Genomic DNA, 15,349 nt, shown 5'->3' with positions numbered 1-15,349 from the left:
TCCGATTCTGTGTCTCCCTCTCTCTCTGCCCCTCCCCCGTTCATGCTCTGTCTCTCTCTGTCCCAAAAATAAATAAATGTTGAAAAAAAAAATTTTTTTAATCTAAATTTGAGAGATGTTGGACATTTTAAAATATTGAGTATTCCAATCTGTGAACATACTACATCATTCCATTTATTTTTATCTTCTTTTGTTTTTTTTTTTATTTTTAATGTTTATTTATATTTGAGAGAGAGACAGACAGACAGACAGACAGAATGTGAGCCAGGGAGGGGCAGAGAGAGAGAGGGAGACACAGAATCAGAAGCAGGCTCCAGGCTCTGAGCTGTCACCACAGACATGAGGCTCAAACTCACAGACGATCTCAGGTGAGATCATGACCTGAGTCCAAGTGCTAGGCTTAACAACGGAGCCACCCAGGCGTCCCTATTTTTATCTTCTTTAAAGTTTCTTAATATCGATTACAAAAATTTTAAAGAAGCCAAGTACAATTCTTATGACATTTATTTTTAAGCATTTAATACTTTTTAGCAATGCATGTATTTAGCTCCTTTAAAAAAATTGTTTTTAATGTTTATTTATTTTTGAGAGAGACACACACACACATACAGATTGTGAGCGGGGGAGGGGCAGAGAGCGAGGGAGATACAGAATCTGAAGGAGGCTCCAGGCTCTGAGCTGTCAGCACAGAGCCCAATATGGGGCTTGAACTCATGAGCTGTGAGATCATGACCTGAGCCAAAGTCGGATGCCTAACTGACTGAGCCACCCAGGTGCCCAGCATGTATTTACCTCTTAAAAAATTTTTTTTCGGGTCTCCTAAGTGGCTCAGTTGGTTAATCATTCTTCTTGATGTTAGCTCAGGTCATGATCTCAGGGTTGGTGAGATCAAGCGCTGCCTCAGGCTCTGACAGAGTGGAGTCAGCTTGGGATCCTCTCTCTGCCCCACCCCTGCGCCCTCTCTCTCAAAATAAACTTGTAAAAATATTTTTCAAAGGGGCATAAGGAGCAGGGACTTGAACAGATATTTATTTATAAACCTATGTTCACAACTACCAAAACCTGGAGGTAGCTCAAGTGTGCATTGATGGATAAATGGATAAATAAAATGTGGTATGGACAACAACAGAATATTCTTCAGCCCTAGAAAGGAAGGAAATTCTGACATATGCTACAACATGGATGAATCTTGAAGACATTATACTAAATGAAATGTGCCAGTCACAAAATGATAAATACTGTAGTATTCCACTGATGTGAGGTTCTTACAGCAGCCAAATTAATAGACAGAAAGATTAGTGGTGGTTGCCAGGGTTTGAGGAAAGAGGTATGGGTGTCATTGTTTAATGGCTATGGAATTTCAGTTTGGGAAGGTGAAAATGGTTCTTATGGATGGTCGCACAACAATGTGAATGTACTCAATGCCACTAAATTGTATACTGTACTTAAAAATAGTTTAAATGTTAAGGCTGGTTCAGTTGGTAGAACATGTGACTTGAACTCAGGGTTGTGAGTTCAAGACCCGTGTTGGGTGTAGACCTTACGTTTTTTTAAAAAAGTAAAAAAAAAAAGTTAAAATGTTAAGTGTTATGTTATATATATTTTACCACAACAAAATCTTAAAAAAACACCTCAAAACCCTAGCATAAGGTATACTTCATAAAAGTACTTTTTTTGTTTATACTTCTGGAACTTTCCCATATACACACATACATACTTAAAAACACTCAGAAGCGTAACATACATGTTACTACACATCAGATTTCTTTTTTACCTATTAATACATGTTGGAGAGCTAACCATTTGTTTGCACGAACTTCTATATCATTGTTTATAAAGGCCAAATGATGTTATGTTGCATGGCTATGTCATTATTTCACTTTTACTTATTTTTAATTTTAATTTTAAATTAAACTTTCTTTTAGAAAGTTGTAGATTTACATGCACTCATAAGAAATAATACAGAAAAACATGTATCCTTATTCAGTTCCCCTAAATGGTTAACATCTTGCAAAACTGTAGTATAATTATCACAACCAGGATAATATCATTGATACAATTCAGCAGTCTCATTCCCATTTCCCCAGGTTTCCTTCTTCTGGTGTGTGTGTATGTATGTGTGTGTGTGTGTGTGTGTGTGTGTGTGTGTGTGTGTATTTAGTTCCATGCAATTTGATTACATATGTAGGTTCATGTAAACAGTTCGAACATCACAAGGATCCCTGCTGTTGACTCTTTGTAACCACACCTCCTCCCTCCCACCAGCCCTTTGCTTTCCAACCCATCCCTAATCACGGCACTTAATTTTTATAAAATTTTTATCATGAAAAATTTCAAATATACAGAAAAGTGGAGATAATGGTATAATAAACCCCAATGCACTGGTTAATGAGGTTGAACAATTATTGATATTTTGCCACATTTTATTTATTATTTTTGCTGAACTATTTTGAAGCAAACTATACCCATTATGACATTTCTCCACTAAATATTTCAAAATCCAGCTCCAAAAATTAAGGGCTTTTTTTTTTCTTACCTAATCACAGTAACTGACAGTTACATAACCACATAACCACAATTATGCTTAGCAAAAATAATTTCTTAATATTAGCTAATACACAGATGGTATTTACATCCCCCCAATTGTTTTTAAATACGTTTACTTATTTTTGAGAGACAGAGTGACACAGAGCGTGAGTGGAGGAGGGGCAGAGAGAGGAGACACAGAATCCAAAGCAGGCTCCAGGCTCTGAGCAAGAGTTCGGCACAGAGCTGGAACCCACGAACCATGAGATCATGACCTGAGTCGGACACTTAACCGACTGAGCCACCCAAGCACCCCTTCCCCAATTGTTTTTAAATAAATTCTGGGGTGCCTGGGTGGCGCAGTCGGTTAAGCATCCGACTTCAGCCAGTTCACGATCTCGCGGTCCGTGAGTTCAAGCCCCGCGTCAGGCTCTGGGCTGATGGCTCAGAGCCTGGAGCCTGTTTCCGATTCTGTGTCTCCCTCTCTCTCTGCCCCTCCCCCGTTCATGCTCTGTCTCTCTCTGTCCCCAAAATAAATAAACGTTGAAAAAAAAATTTAAATAAATTCTTATATATGTTTTCTTCAAATCAGAATGTAAATGAGATCCACACAGCACATTTGGTTCTTATGCTTCTTAAGCTTTTTTTAATCAAGAGTAGACCTTGGGGCTCCTGGATGGCTCAGTTGGTTAAGAGTCCAACGCTTGGTTTCCACCCAGGTCATGATCCCACGGTTAGTGAGTTCAAGCGCCAAGTCTGACTCCACACTAACAGTGGGGAGCCTGCTTGGGACTCTCTCTCTCCTTCTCTCTCTGCCCCTCCCCGCTCATTCTCTCTCTCTCCTTCTCAAAATAAGTAAATAAATTTAAGTATATATATTTTAAAAAAACTGATCATGGGTTTACCTTTTGTCAGCCAATCCATTGACTTTAACATCCTTGTATTTCACTTAATGATCTTAGCAGTCATTGATGATTATTGCCTTGATTGAGACTGCCCAATAGAACTTTCAGTTGAGTGAATGTTCTAAAGCGATGCTGTCAGTATGGTACCTAAGTCAGTTGAGCTCTTGGAATGTACTAGTGTGACTGAGGAACTGAATTGTAATATTCACTAATTTAAATTTAAATAGCAAATTGTGGTTAGTGGTTAGGGTTATTGGAGACCACAAATCTAGGTCCATTATTTCACACTTGTGATATCCAATTTTACCATCCCTTCTATAATTATTAGCTGAGATTCTCCTAGAAAAAAAAGGACATCCAGGATGGCTTTAAATTAAATTCACAGCTTGAAGTTTCTTTGGACCACCTAGGTCTTGCGGATATGGTCTGCAAAGCATATCCTGGTTTATGGTTGGTTTATAACTGCAAACTTTCAGGTCTGTGCTCCCCAACTACCTTCTAATTTCTTATAGGTGAGAACACGGGATGGGTTTTCTTCAAGTTCGTTCCCTGCTTTATGGGAATGTGGTTCCTGTTAGAATCTCCACACTGGGATTTTGTCTTCTGTCATTCTCCTCCCTGGGCCTTGAAAACTGAACTTTAGGGTCTGGCCAGGTTCAGGGCAAAAGCAGCTTCATACTTGACTCATTTTTCTGTGTTCCTTAGACATTGGCTTGATAACTCTTACTATCTTGTCAGCTCTCTAATTATTTACACAAGATTTCTGGAAATATTTTATGAAGTATTTTTAGTTATGCTTAGTGGGAAGGTTGGCCCAATGATGTGGCCCACTCTATTTCCAAAATTAGAAATCGAACTCTATCCTGTATTCCTTAAACCTCACACAACTCTAAGGAGGGGTTATCTTTTTTTCCAAGATAAAGAAGCAGATGAAGCACATTGAAGAAACTTGCATATAATCACACAGCTAGTGGACATCGGAGCCAGGATTTAAATCCACTTCTATTTTACTCAAGGCTTTTCCCTTAACCACCCAACTATATGCCTTATTTATACTGAAGGCTTATTTATACTGAAGGCTTTTGGTGGCCTTTATGAAAAGTAATTTAACTTTTTTTTATTTTGCTTATTTACATTATTAGTTAGCAATGAACCCAGAGGCTAAATAAAAAGGTGTTTAAATATTAAAATCCAGTTCTACTTTTTTTTCCAGTTCTATTTTTAACGCATTAGTGGCTGCTACCAAAAAAGTTCTGGAGTTAAAATATGCAACTGAAGAAAATGATGAGGTGTTAGGATAAAAGGAAAAAGGACACAAATAAAAATAGTACCTGTAGTTGTCCTGTTGGTGAACTGGCCATAGCTCCTTTACCAGACCAACTGGATGTTGGCTGCTAAGAACTCACAGTACATTTGTACTGAAACTTGCCCTCAACCCACAGCAGGTGTCACAACTGGCAATGCTTAGAAGGTTAAGCACTCTATGTCTGCACTTCTCCCCAACCCCCACACCCAGTGGTCACAAGCCAATATGAGGGTATCAAAGACTAATCCTCAAGGGCACCTGGGTGGCTCTGACTTCAGTTCAGGTCACGATCTCACGGTGGTTCATGAGTTTGAGCCACCATTGGGCTCCCTGCTGTCAGTGCAGAGCCTACTTCAGATCTCCTGTCTCCCTCTCTTTCTGCTCCTCCCGTGCTGCTCTCTCTCTCTCTCTCTCTCTCTCTCTCTCCCCCCCCCCCCAAAAATAAATAAAACGTTTCAGGGAGCCTGGGTGGCTCAGTTGGTTGAGTATCCGACTTTGGCTCAGATCATGATGTTTCGTGAATTGGAGCCCAACATTGGACTGACAGCTCAGAGCCTGGAGGCTGCCTCTGATTCTGTGTCTCCCTCTTTCTCTGCCCCTCCCCTGCTCACACTCTGTCTCTCTCTCACTCTCTCAAGAATAAACGTTAAAAAAAAATAAAATAAATAAATAAAACATTTTAATGATAGCAATAATAATTTTAAAAAGACCAATCCTCTTGCCTCAAGGAGACCCAAGTCTGTGATGACATTCATTCTCCAGAGCTGCCTGTGGGATCCGGCTAAACATCTCTCATCATTCCTGCTTCTCTGGTTCCCTTAACATTTCTCCAAAGCAGCACTCCCTTCAGTAGGTCACTCCCAGGATTCTTCTCAAGCTCAACTCCCAGGTAACTGAACTAAACACATAACCTTCATTTCCTCCCTCTGCTCCATTTTCTCCTCCACAGAGATTCTCACAGAATAGAAATAACTGTATATTCTGAATTTTCCAACCATGTTGAATATGGTCAGGCAAGCATCTTCTGAGAACTTTTCACTAAAAGAAGGCCTTCACACTGTAGCCTTCATGTCGAGGGAATTGAGAATTCAATTCCACATCTTTTTCTTCTATGTCTTTCTTCTGTTCTAGGATCTGGATCACACATATATGCTGTTTTCCAAGGGGCTGTACTTACTTTAAAAAAATTTTTTTAACGTTTATTTATTTTTGAGAGACAGAGAATGAGCAAGGGAGGAACAGAGAGAGAGGGAGGCACAGAATCCGAAGTAGGCTCCAGGCTCTGAGCTGTCAGCACAGAGCCCGATGCAGGGCTTGAACCCAAGAACCATGAGATCATGACCTGAGCCGAAGTCAGTTGCTTAACCGACTGAGCCACCCAGGCGCCCCTGTACTTACTTTTAAATGCACCATTGTGTGGTCCAAGGTAAGCTACCCACTGATATTAGTAGTCTCTGTTTCCAATAAACATAGCTATACAAAAAATACTACATATTTGGGGTGCCTTCATGGCTCTTGTCATTTAAGCATCCAGTGCTTGATTTTGGCTCAGGTCATGATCTCATGGTTTGTGAGATGGAGCCCCACAGTGGGCTCTGTGTTGATAGCACCAAGTCTGCTTGGGATTCTCTCTCTTTGTCCCTCCCCTGCTCAGGTTTCTCTCTCTCCCCTCCCTCTCTCAAAATAAATAAATAAACTTAAAAAATACTACATATTTTACAATTTATATGTATTTAGCATGAGTTCTAACCACAATGAGCACAGTTTCTATTCTTATCTGTAGTAGGCAGGATGAACACTTATCCATGAATTATAACTGCTAAATTGCTAATGATCTCACTAGAGATTTTTAAAAAATGATACTCCTGTGGCCTGTTAGATTCAATAAAATGGATAATGTAGTTTCTAAATATGTCTAACTTTCAGGAAGAATATTATATAAAAGAAAACATTGTCTCAACATGTTTGATGATCTCTAAATTTAATTACACTATCAATAGTCTATTAGAAAGCATATGCCTATATCTTTGTAAAAGCAAATATTCCTATGTAAAATAACAATGCTAACATTGTGAAGTTATACATATCCCTGTGTGTTAAGGCACAGGGATAGGAGACAGGTGTGAGGGATGGCAGGTCAACCTCAGGTGTGTTTATTTATTTAACATCATAAGTTACAGGGCTACATTAGATAATTAATATGAGGCATTCTGTTTCAGAAACTGGCTTCCAGGTGGATTTAAATAATTCACAGTGTAATGAAATGCAATCTAGAAACCTGATACTTTTAGCAAATGACGTAGGAAGTCTCTCAGCACTTTTCTCTTTTTGCCCCAACTAGCTTCTAGTTCATATGTAGCCTTCACTTTGACCAATCTCTAAAGTTCTGTCCAGGGGATCTCATCCTATTCTCTCAGGAAATGTTACCTTTTCTCTGTCTTAAACCTCTTTTGGCTCTCTGTTAAACTTCTCTGTTGGCTTTTCTTTATTAGGTGAAATAAAGAAATATATTGCAGCCACTTGCACCTTACAAAAAGTATTCAAATCAACACTAAGACTTTTCTGTTGATCTAATATTCAATGAGTAACACTAAAATAATAGTAATATTATTTTTGTTGTTTTTCTATTTACTTAAAAATACTGGGAAATGTATCATGCATACAGAAAAATATATAATATTTACATGGACAATTTGACAAGTAATATAAATATGTATGTATCCATTACTTAGAATAAGAAACAGAACATTTAGGGGCACATGGGTGGCTCACTCGGTTAAGTGTCCGACTTCAGCTCAGGTCATGGTCTCACTGCTTATGAGTTCAAGCCCTGCGTCGGGCTCTGTGCTGACAGCTCAGAGCCTGGAGCCTGCTTCGGATTCTGTGTCTCCCTCTCACTCTTCCCTCCCCCTGCTCAAACTCTCTCTAAAAAGTGAATTAATGTTAAAAAAAAAAAAGAAATAGAATATTTGAGTAACATAGAACCCACCCCCCCACCACCATCCCTCCTTTGACTGCATCCATCTTCCTTCCTTTAAAGATAAACATTACTCTGACTTTTGTGTTAATCAGTTGCTGTTTTAATTCATAGATTTACCTTATATGTATTCCTAAATAATACATTTCTTAGTTAAAAAATAAAAAGAGAGAAGAAAAGCACAGCCAAGTAGCAAGCACCTATCTTTCTGTATGAGGAAGAGTGACGTTGCCACCATCAGATAATGACTTCTAGGAGAAAATCGACTCAACAGAGCCGATGGGTCATGATTTGGCATCAGGTTCCCCGAGCATTTACCAAAATGGTTTCTAGGGAAGTCAGTGGCAGGGACTTCTGGTATCCTGGAAAGCATAGGACTCACTATAGTTTGGGCCCCTGGACCAGATACTGACATTTAGCAAAAGTATGGTCAGAGAGAGTGGACTGCTCTGTGTTTTCTGCTTCTAGACTTCCCCTGACTACTTCCAGCTCTCAGGAGAAAGTTAAAGCAGAAACCTATGGAAGAAAGCAGGAGAGCATGGGGAAGAATAGAGACTTCGCAAGCTAAGTACAGAAAAGAACCTGAGCAAGATCTGTGGTTGGGGGGGGGGGGGTTTCCATCCTCAGCTAAAAAGAAGGTAAATGACAAAAAGAAGAAGAGTGAGGAGGAGGACGAGGAGGAGGACGAGGAGGAGGACGAGGAGGAGAGAAGTAGGAAGAGGAGGAGGAGGAAGAGGAGGAGGAAGGGGAGAAGGAGGAAGGGGAGGAGGAGGAAGAGGAGAAGGAGGATCCTGGGGATGACAGTGCTCAGCTGGTTTGTCTCTTGAGCTGCACAGCCCCAGTATAAAACATGGTGCCTCCAACATCCCATCCCCAGCTGTTATTCTGGGATCTGCCTTCAGCCTCAACTTAGGGGCTCCCTTCATCTGTCTTGTGGTTCCATTTCCAGTTTTTTGTATCCTACATTTTGTCTTTACTGGTTTCTCAATGGGCAGCTTTTCCAGGAGCTTCTTTCTTAGGCTGGAAAATTCTGGGGGACATTGTACATCTTAAAATCATACAGTTGGGGGCACCTGAGTGGCTCAGTCGGCTAAACATCTGACTCTTGGTTTTGGCTTAGGTCATGATCTCACAGTTCGTTTGAGCCCCACATTAGGCTCTGTGCTGACAGCATAGGGCTTACTTGGAATTCTCTCTCTCCCTTTCTCTTTGCTCCTTCTTCACTTGCTCTCATTCTCTCTGTCTCTATGAAAATAAATAAAGAAACTTAAAACAAAAAAAGAAAAAATAAAAGATTAACAATGGAAAAATACCACCTTTAAAAAAATCATACTATTGCCCAGCAGCCTGGAGGTACAGAGATGATTTAGACACATAACTGTTTTCTAATAACTTTGACCCTCGTTCTCCTTGTTTTAGCTGCTATTCTAATCCCTCTCCCCTTCTTTATCACCAGTTCCTGGGTTATTTTGGTGGTGTCAATTCCTGTGTTTTCTCAGGATTCTGAGGTATAAGTTTGGTGAGTCCTCAGTTTTCCCCAATATCAGTTGAGAACCTGGCTTGCTCAGTTTTATAAATCAGTTACCCCTTGTTCCATTGTTTTCTAGCTTATGAAATTTTCTTGCTCTGGTATCCTCTCCTGTTCTCCCTATCTGTCCACAATTCCTCTTGTTGTGGTTTTGATGAGTTTGGGGAAGGAACAAAATTAGATACGTATGTACAGATACATTAACTCACCATTTATGGATTAGCAGCATTAGAGAAAGACTTATAAAAATTAAGAATGGTATTTTTGAGGGATCTGTGGTAAAGTCAGTCATACTGAACATTAAAAAAGTGGAAAGGGGGGCGCCTGGGTGGCGCAGTCGGTTAAGCGTCCGACTTCAGCCAGGTCACGATCTCGCGGTCCGTGAGTTCAAGCCCTGCGTCAGGCTCTGGGCTGATGGCTCAGAGCCTGGAGCCTGTTTCCGATTCTGTGTCTCCCTCTCTCTCTGCCCCTCCCCCGTTCATGCTCTGTCTCTCTCTGTCCCCAAAATAAATAAACGTTGAAAAAAAAAATTAAAAAAAAAAAGTGGAAAGAGTGGTGTTTGTAAGCTCTAATAATAAAATGTAAGTGAGAGAGTTATCATTCAGGAAAGTTTCACTTAGTAAAGGGGTAAAAAGTGGCATACTTTCTTTTTTCACTTTTCCCTTTTTGGCCCGGCCTATGGGGCTCAGTGAGAAGGAATAAAGAGGTGGTCCAAGGATCCTGTATGCTCCTGGTCATACCCGTATCTATCTCCTTAACACCCATATCTTCTCCACAACTATCTGCCTCAAATACATTGTGATGGTTAATTCTATGTGTCAACTTGACTGGATCCTGAGGTGCCCAGATATCTGACTAAATGTTCTTTCTGGCTGTGTCTGTGTGAGGGTGTTTGCAAATGAGATTAGCATTTGCATCTGCAGACTGAGTAAAGCAGTTTGCCCTCCTTAAAGTGGGTGGGCATCATCCATCCAATCTGTTGAGCTCCTGAATAGAAAAAAAGTTAGAGGAAGGGAGAATTTGCTTTCTGTGCCTGACTGCTTGAGCTGAGACATCATCAGTCTTCTCCTCCTCTTGGGCCGGAACTTTAGAACGGTTGGCTCTCAGGTTCTCAGAACTGTACCACAGGCTTTCCTGGATCTTCAGCCTGCAGAAGGCAGATTGTGTAGTTAGTTACATATGCATAAAATTGGTTCTGTTTCCCTGGAGACTAATATAGCCATCAAGACTAATCTTGTTATGCCCTACAATTTTATTTATGTCACTCAGTACAAGACACCCAAGGTTTCCAGCTCCCCCCACCCCCAGACTCTTGTCACCATGCAGCTCTATCGAACCCCTTGCCCTCTCCCCCATCCCGAACTTTCAAATTCCTTTTTGGTATGCTGTGGAATTCAAGATCAAACATTAACAAAACTCCCTATCTTCTAATTTCTCAGAGTTTTGGGGTTTTTTTTTTTCCTGAATATTCTCTAGAACTTCACTTTGCTGTGACTGAAATCTCACTTCCCCCTGAGGACACTGCTTTCCCTACAGCCTTCTCAGGTGGTGGCTGTTTTCTGTCCCACACTGTCATACCACTTGTGGGAGCTTCACTCCTAGAAGGCCCCCAACGATCCTGCCTCCCAGGAGTCATACCCTGTATAGTCACCTCCCACAGTGGATCAGGTCTGACCCTTTAGCCCAATAGAAGGTGGTGTAACTGACAGTGTGCAACTCCCAAGGCTAGGTCATAAAAGGCATTGCAACTTTCAGCTTGGTCTTTTGCAACAACATGCTCTGAGGAAAGGTTCTGCCATACCATGAGGGCTCAAGCAGCCTTTTGGAGAGGCACGTGTGGAGAGGAACTGAGGTCCCAAACCAACAGGCAGCTCCAGGTTGCGGGTCATGTAAATGAGACACCTTGAAAATGGATCCTCCAGATTCAACCAGGCCTTTTGATGGATGACTGGAGCACCACATGGCTAATGAGGGCAACCTCATGAGAGACTATGAGCCAGAACTGTTCAACTGAGCTGTCCCCAAATCCTTGACCCATAGAAACCATGAGAAATAATGAATAATTATTGCCGTTTTCAGCCACTATGGTCTTAGGTCATGTGTCATGCAGCATAGTAACTGGAACATGACTGGTTGCAGAGAAAAAGTGATTGCCTTCTTTCCTTCTATTACTTCCAGACTCTTCTCCTTTACTCCTCCCTAAAACCCTAGCTTTGAATTTTATGTCAGAAAAGAATGCCACAGACTACCTGTCTTTATTGTAATTGTCTGCAGACTCATTCATGTTTCTTTTTTTATTGAAGAGTTTTGTTCTTTGCTCATGGTCACTTTCCTCTATGCAATTATTTTTATACTTGGTAGCGTAGTTCATTTGGGCTGTTCTAACAAAATACCATAGACTGGGTGGCTTATAAAAAAAGAAGTTTACTTCTCATAGTTCTGGAGGCTGAGAAGTCCAGGATGAAGGTGCCAGTATGGTTGTGTTTTGGTGACATCCTCTTCCTGGTTCATAGCTGGCACCTTCTCTCTGTGTCCTTACATGGTGGGGTGGGGAACAAGGAGCTTCCTGGAGTCTCTTTTATAAGAGCACTAATTCCATTCATGAGAGCAGAGAGCCTCCCAAAGGCCCCACTTCCTGCTACCATCACTTTTGGGGTTAGGATTGATTCAACATACAAATTTGGTGAGGGGGACACATTCAGACCATAGTACTTGGTGATTTCAATATCCACTAAGATTATATCTCCAATCTCCGGTTTCTTAGTTCAGTGACCTTGCCCCCATCATCTTGTCTACTCTAGGCAGCCACCCACTCTAAGGCTCATAGAAGAGAACTCATCATTATAATTGCAATTTATCCATAATCTCAATTACAAGCACCACTTCCTATTTTTCCAACTCATCACCTCTAATTTTTTTCTTTAAAAATGTTAATGTACTTATCCGTTGTTGTGATGAACACACAGGTGTTATATGGGAGTGTTGAAATACTACATTGCACACCTGAAACTAGTATTACACTATATGCCACCTTTTTGGAATTTAGATAAAAACTTAAAAAAAATTAATGTACTTATCCAAATTTCTATGAATTTTGCCAGATAAGAAACATTCTGAGACTCTTTCTGTCATGTTATCATTTACATAGAACTGAGAACTTAAAAAAATTTCTTTTAATGTTTTATTTATTTTTGAGAGAGAGAGAGAGACAGAGACAGAGTACGAGCGGGGAGGGGCAGAGAGAGACAGACAGACAGACAGACAGAATCTGAAGCAGGCTCCAGGCTTTGAGCTATCACCACAGACACGAGGCTCCAACTTACAAACCGTGAGATCATGACCTGAGCCGAAGTCCGGCCCTCAACTGACTGACCCACCCAGGTGCCCCTACATAGAACTGAGAACTCTTAATTGTAGCAATTACTAGCAATCTTTCAACCCCAACCTTTAATCCTAATATTTTTACCTAATAGATTTACCAACCTTTAATCCTAATATTTTTCATTTGTCCTTCATACTTCTAACCTTTGCTTTGCCTCTTTCCCAGTTTGGATTCTAAGGACAACCATTACTCCCACACACCTGCATGCACATTCATCTCCCTTGCGCCTCTCTTGCTTTAGCATGTTCACGTGGTAAAAATCAACTCTAATTAAATCCAACTCAGCCCTTTCTGCGCTCGAACTTGTGCCCCTGCAGAAAAACACACACCTGTGCAGGTGTGTTTCACTCTATTTATTTTGACAGCTTTATAATAGTTTTTAATTCTATGAAATAAGGAAAGTTGAGGGATGGTACGAAGGCTTCCCATAAACCCTTACTCAGATCCCCCAATTATTAACATTTCCATGTCTGCTTTATTTGTTTGCTTATTCTTTCTCTCTGCACATTTTTTTCTGTACCATTTGAGAGTGAGTTAAGCCTAAATACATCAGTTAAACCTAAGTGGATAGACAGCAATATATTCCCCCAATCAAGGACATTCTCACCATAGTATAATTATCAAAAATGGAAATTAATTTTAATAAACACTATCATCTAATCTGCGGACTTTATTCAAAGTTTTCCAGTTGTCCCAATAATGTCCTTTTATGGCAATTAAAAAAATAATTCTGGTTCAGGATCCAATTCAAGATCACACATTGCATTTTATTGCCGTATGTCTTCTCCTTTAATATGGAGCAATAGTTCAGTCTTTCCTTGGCTTTTAGAAGCTTGATATTTCTTTAAAAAAATTATTTAATGTTTATTTATTTTTCAGAGAGAGTCAGAGCATGAGCAGGGGATGGCAGAGAGAGAGGGAGACACAGAATCTGAAGCAGGTTCCAGGCTCAGAGCTGTCAACACAGAGCCCAACGTGGGGCTCAAACTCACAATCTGTGAGATCATGACCTGAGCTGAAGTTGGATGCTTAACTGACTGAGCCACCCAGGTGCCCCTGTATGTTAACTAAAATTTATAATAATATATATATATATACACATAAGATAACATTTACCATTTTACCCACTTTAAGTGTACAGTTCAGTGTATTAAGTACATTCATGTTGCTGTGCTACCATCACCACTGCCCCCTTCAGAACTTCTTCATCTTCCCAAACTGAAAGGCCATACACCTAAACAATAGCTCCCCATTGTGCCCTACCCCCAGCCACTTGAAACCGCCATTCTACTGTCTCTATAAATGTGACTACTCATGAGCCGAACTAAATTTGTGAATTTACGATCATTATCATGCATGGGCATAGAAATCTCTGTTCTGTTAGCTCAGTGATCAGCTAGTGATTTGGCAGAGATTTTTAAACTCCAGGAAAAGAAAGAAAGAAAGAGAAAGAAAGAAAGAAAGAAAGAAAAGAAAAGAAAAAGAGAGAAAGAAAGAAAGAAAAAAAAAAGAAAGAGAAAAGAAGAAAGAAAGAAAGAAAGAAAGAAAGAAAGAAAGAAAGAAAGAAAGAAAAGAAAAGAAACCTCCCAGTCTTTGGGAGGTTGGGGTCTGGGATGCATTCAGTTTACAACTCTGCCTTTGCTCTGCCTTCCTGCTGTGCTTCCTTCCTCCTAAGCAAGAACTTAGGGCCTTCTTAGGTCTTTTCTGTGCGTGCTTCCAGCTCTGGGCATATGCGTGACTTTCCAGATTCCCTGGAATTTGTGGGAGCTTTTCAAAGCCCTTATTCCCCAGCCTTTCCTCCCAAACTTCTCAGGTTGCCCACAGTTTGCCTCAACTGTTTTCCTTTGCTCCAAGTTGCAGTGGCTAAATCATCTGCCCACAAATGTTTGCTTCCACCCCTCCTCTTTAAAGTATCTGGCCTATCCCTGGGAGAGTTGTGAGTTAGGTGAAATAAAGGCAGATCATTGAGCTGGTCCGTCAGGGAGCCACCAGACAGGTCAAAGCAAGCAACTCCAATTGTTTAATAAGTTCTGTGCTACTCCTTCCAATGCCAGGAGCTAGTACCAGGAATGTGGGCTATTGTGGAGTGGGGGATGGTACCAGGGTAAATTAAAATGCCACAAAGCTCTCTTACTGAGACTCAGCTGTTGTTTCTTAATTAAGCATTCCCTGATTGTTGTAAGCTTTTGATTGGATTCCAGAGTTCCAAATAAGTAGGTCCTGACCTTTTTTGCTAACTTATTTGTTGCTTTTGTGGAGGTACAAACTTTCAGAGTTTCCCACTCTGTCTTATTTGTCGATGTCATTCTCTCTCATTCTTTTTTAAATTTAATTTATTTTTTTAAATGTTTATTTATTTTTGAGAGAGAGAGAGAAGGAGCGTGAGCAGGGGAGGGGCAGAGAGAGATGGAGACACAGAATCTGAAACAGGCTCTAGTCTCTGAGTTGTCAGCACAGAGCCTGACACAGGGCTTGAACTCAGGAACCATGAGGTCATGACTTGAGCTGAAGTTGGATGCTTAACCGGCTGCACCACCCAGGTGCCCCTCATTCTTCTTCTTCTTTTTTTTAATCTAGCATAGAATTTCAATAGATGGATGTACATAGTTTATTTAGCCAAGCTTTCATTGATGAACATTTGTTTCCACTTTTTGCTAATGCAAACAATTCTCCAGTAAATAACTTTGCACATTATTTTGCATGTCTGCAAATAAATCTATAGGAA

This window comes from Puma concolor, chromosome C2 (genome assembly GCF_028749965.1).
Source record: "Puma concolor isolate L17-30 chromosome C2, mPumCon1.1.hap2, whole genome shotgun sequence".
Classification (NCBI taxonomy): Eukaryota; Metazoa; Chordata; class Mammalia; order Carnivora; family Felidae; genus Puma; species Puma concolor.
The sequence above is the reverse complement of the archived record's forward strand: the minus strand, read 5'-3'. Positions refer to the sequence as shown.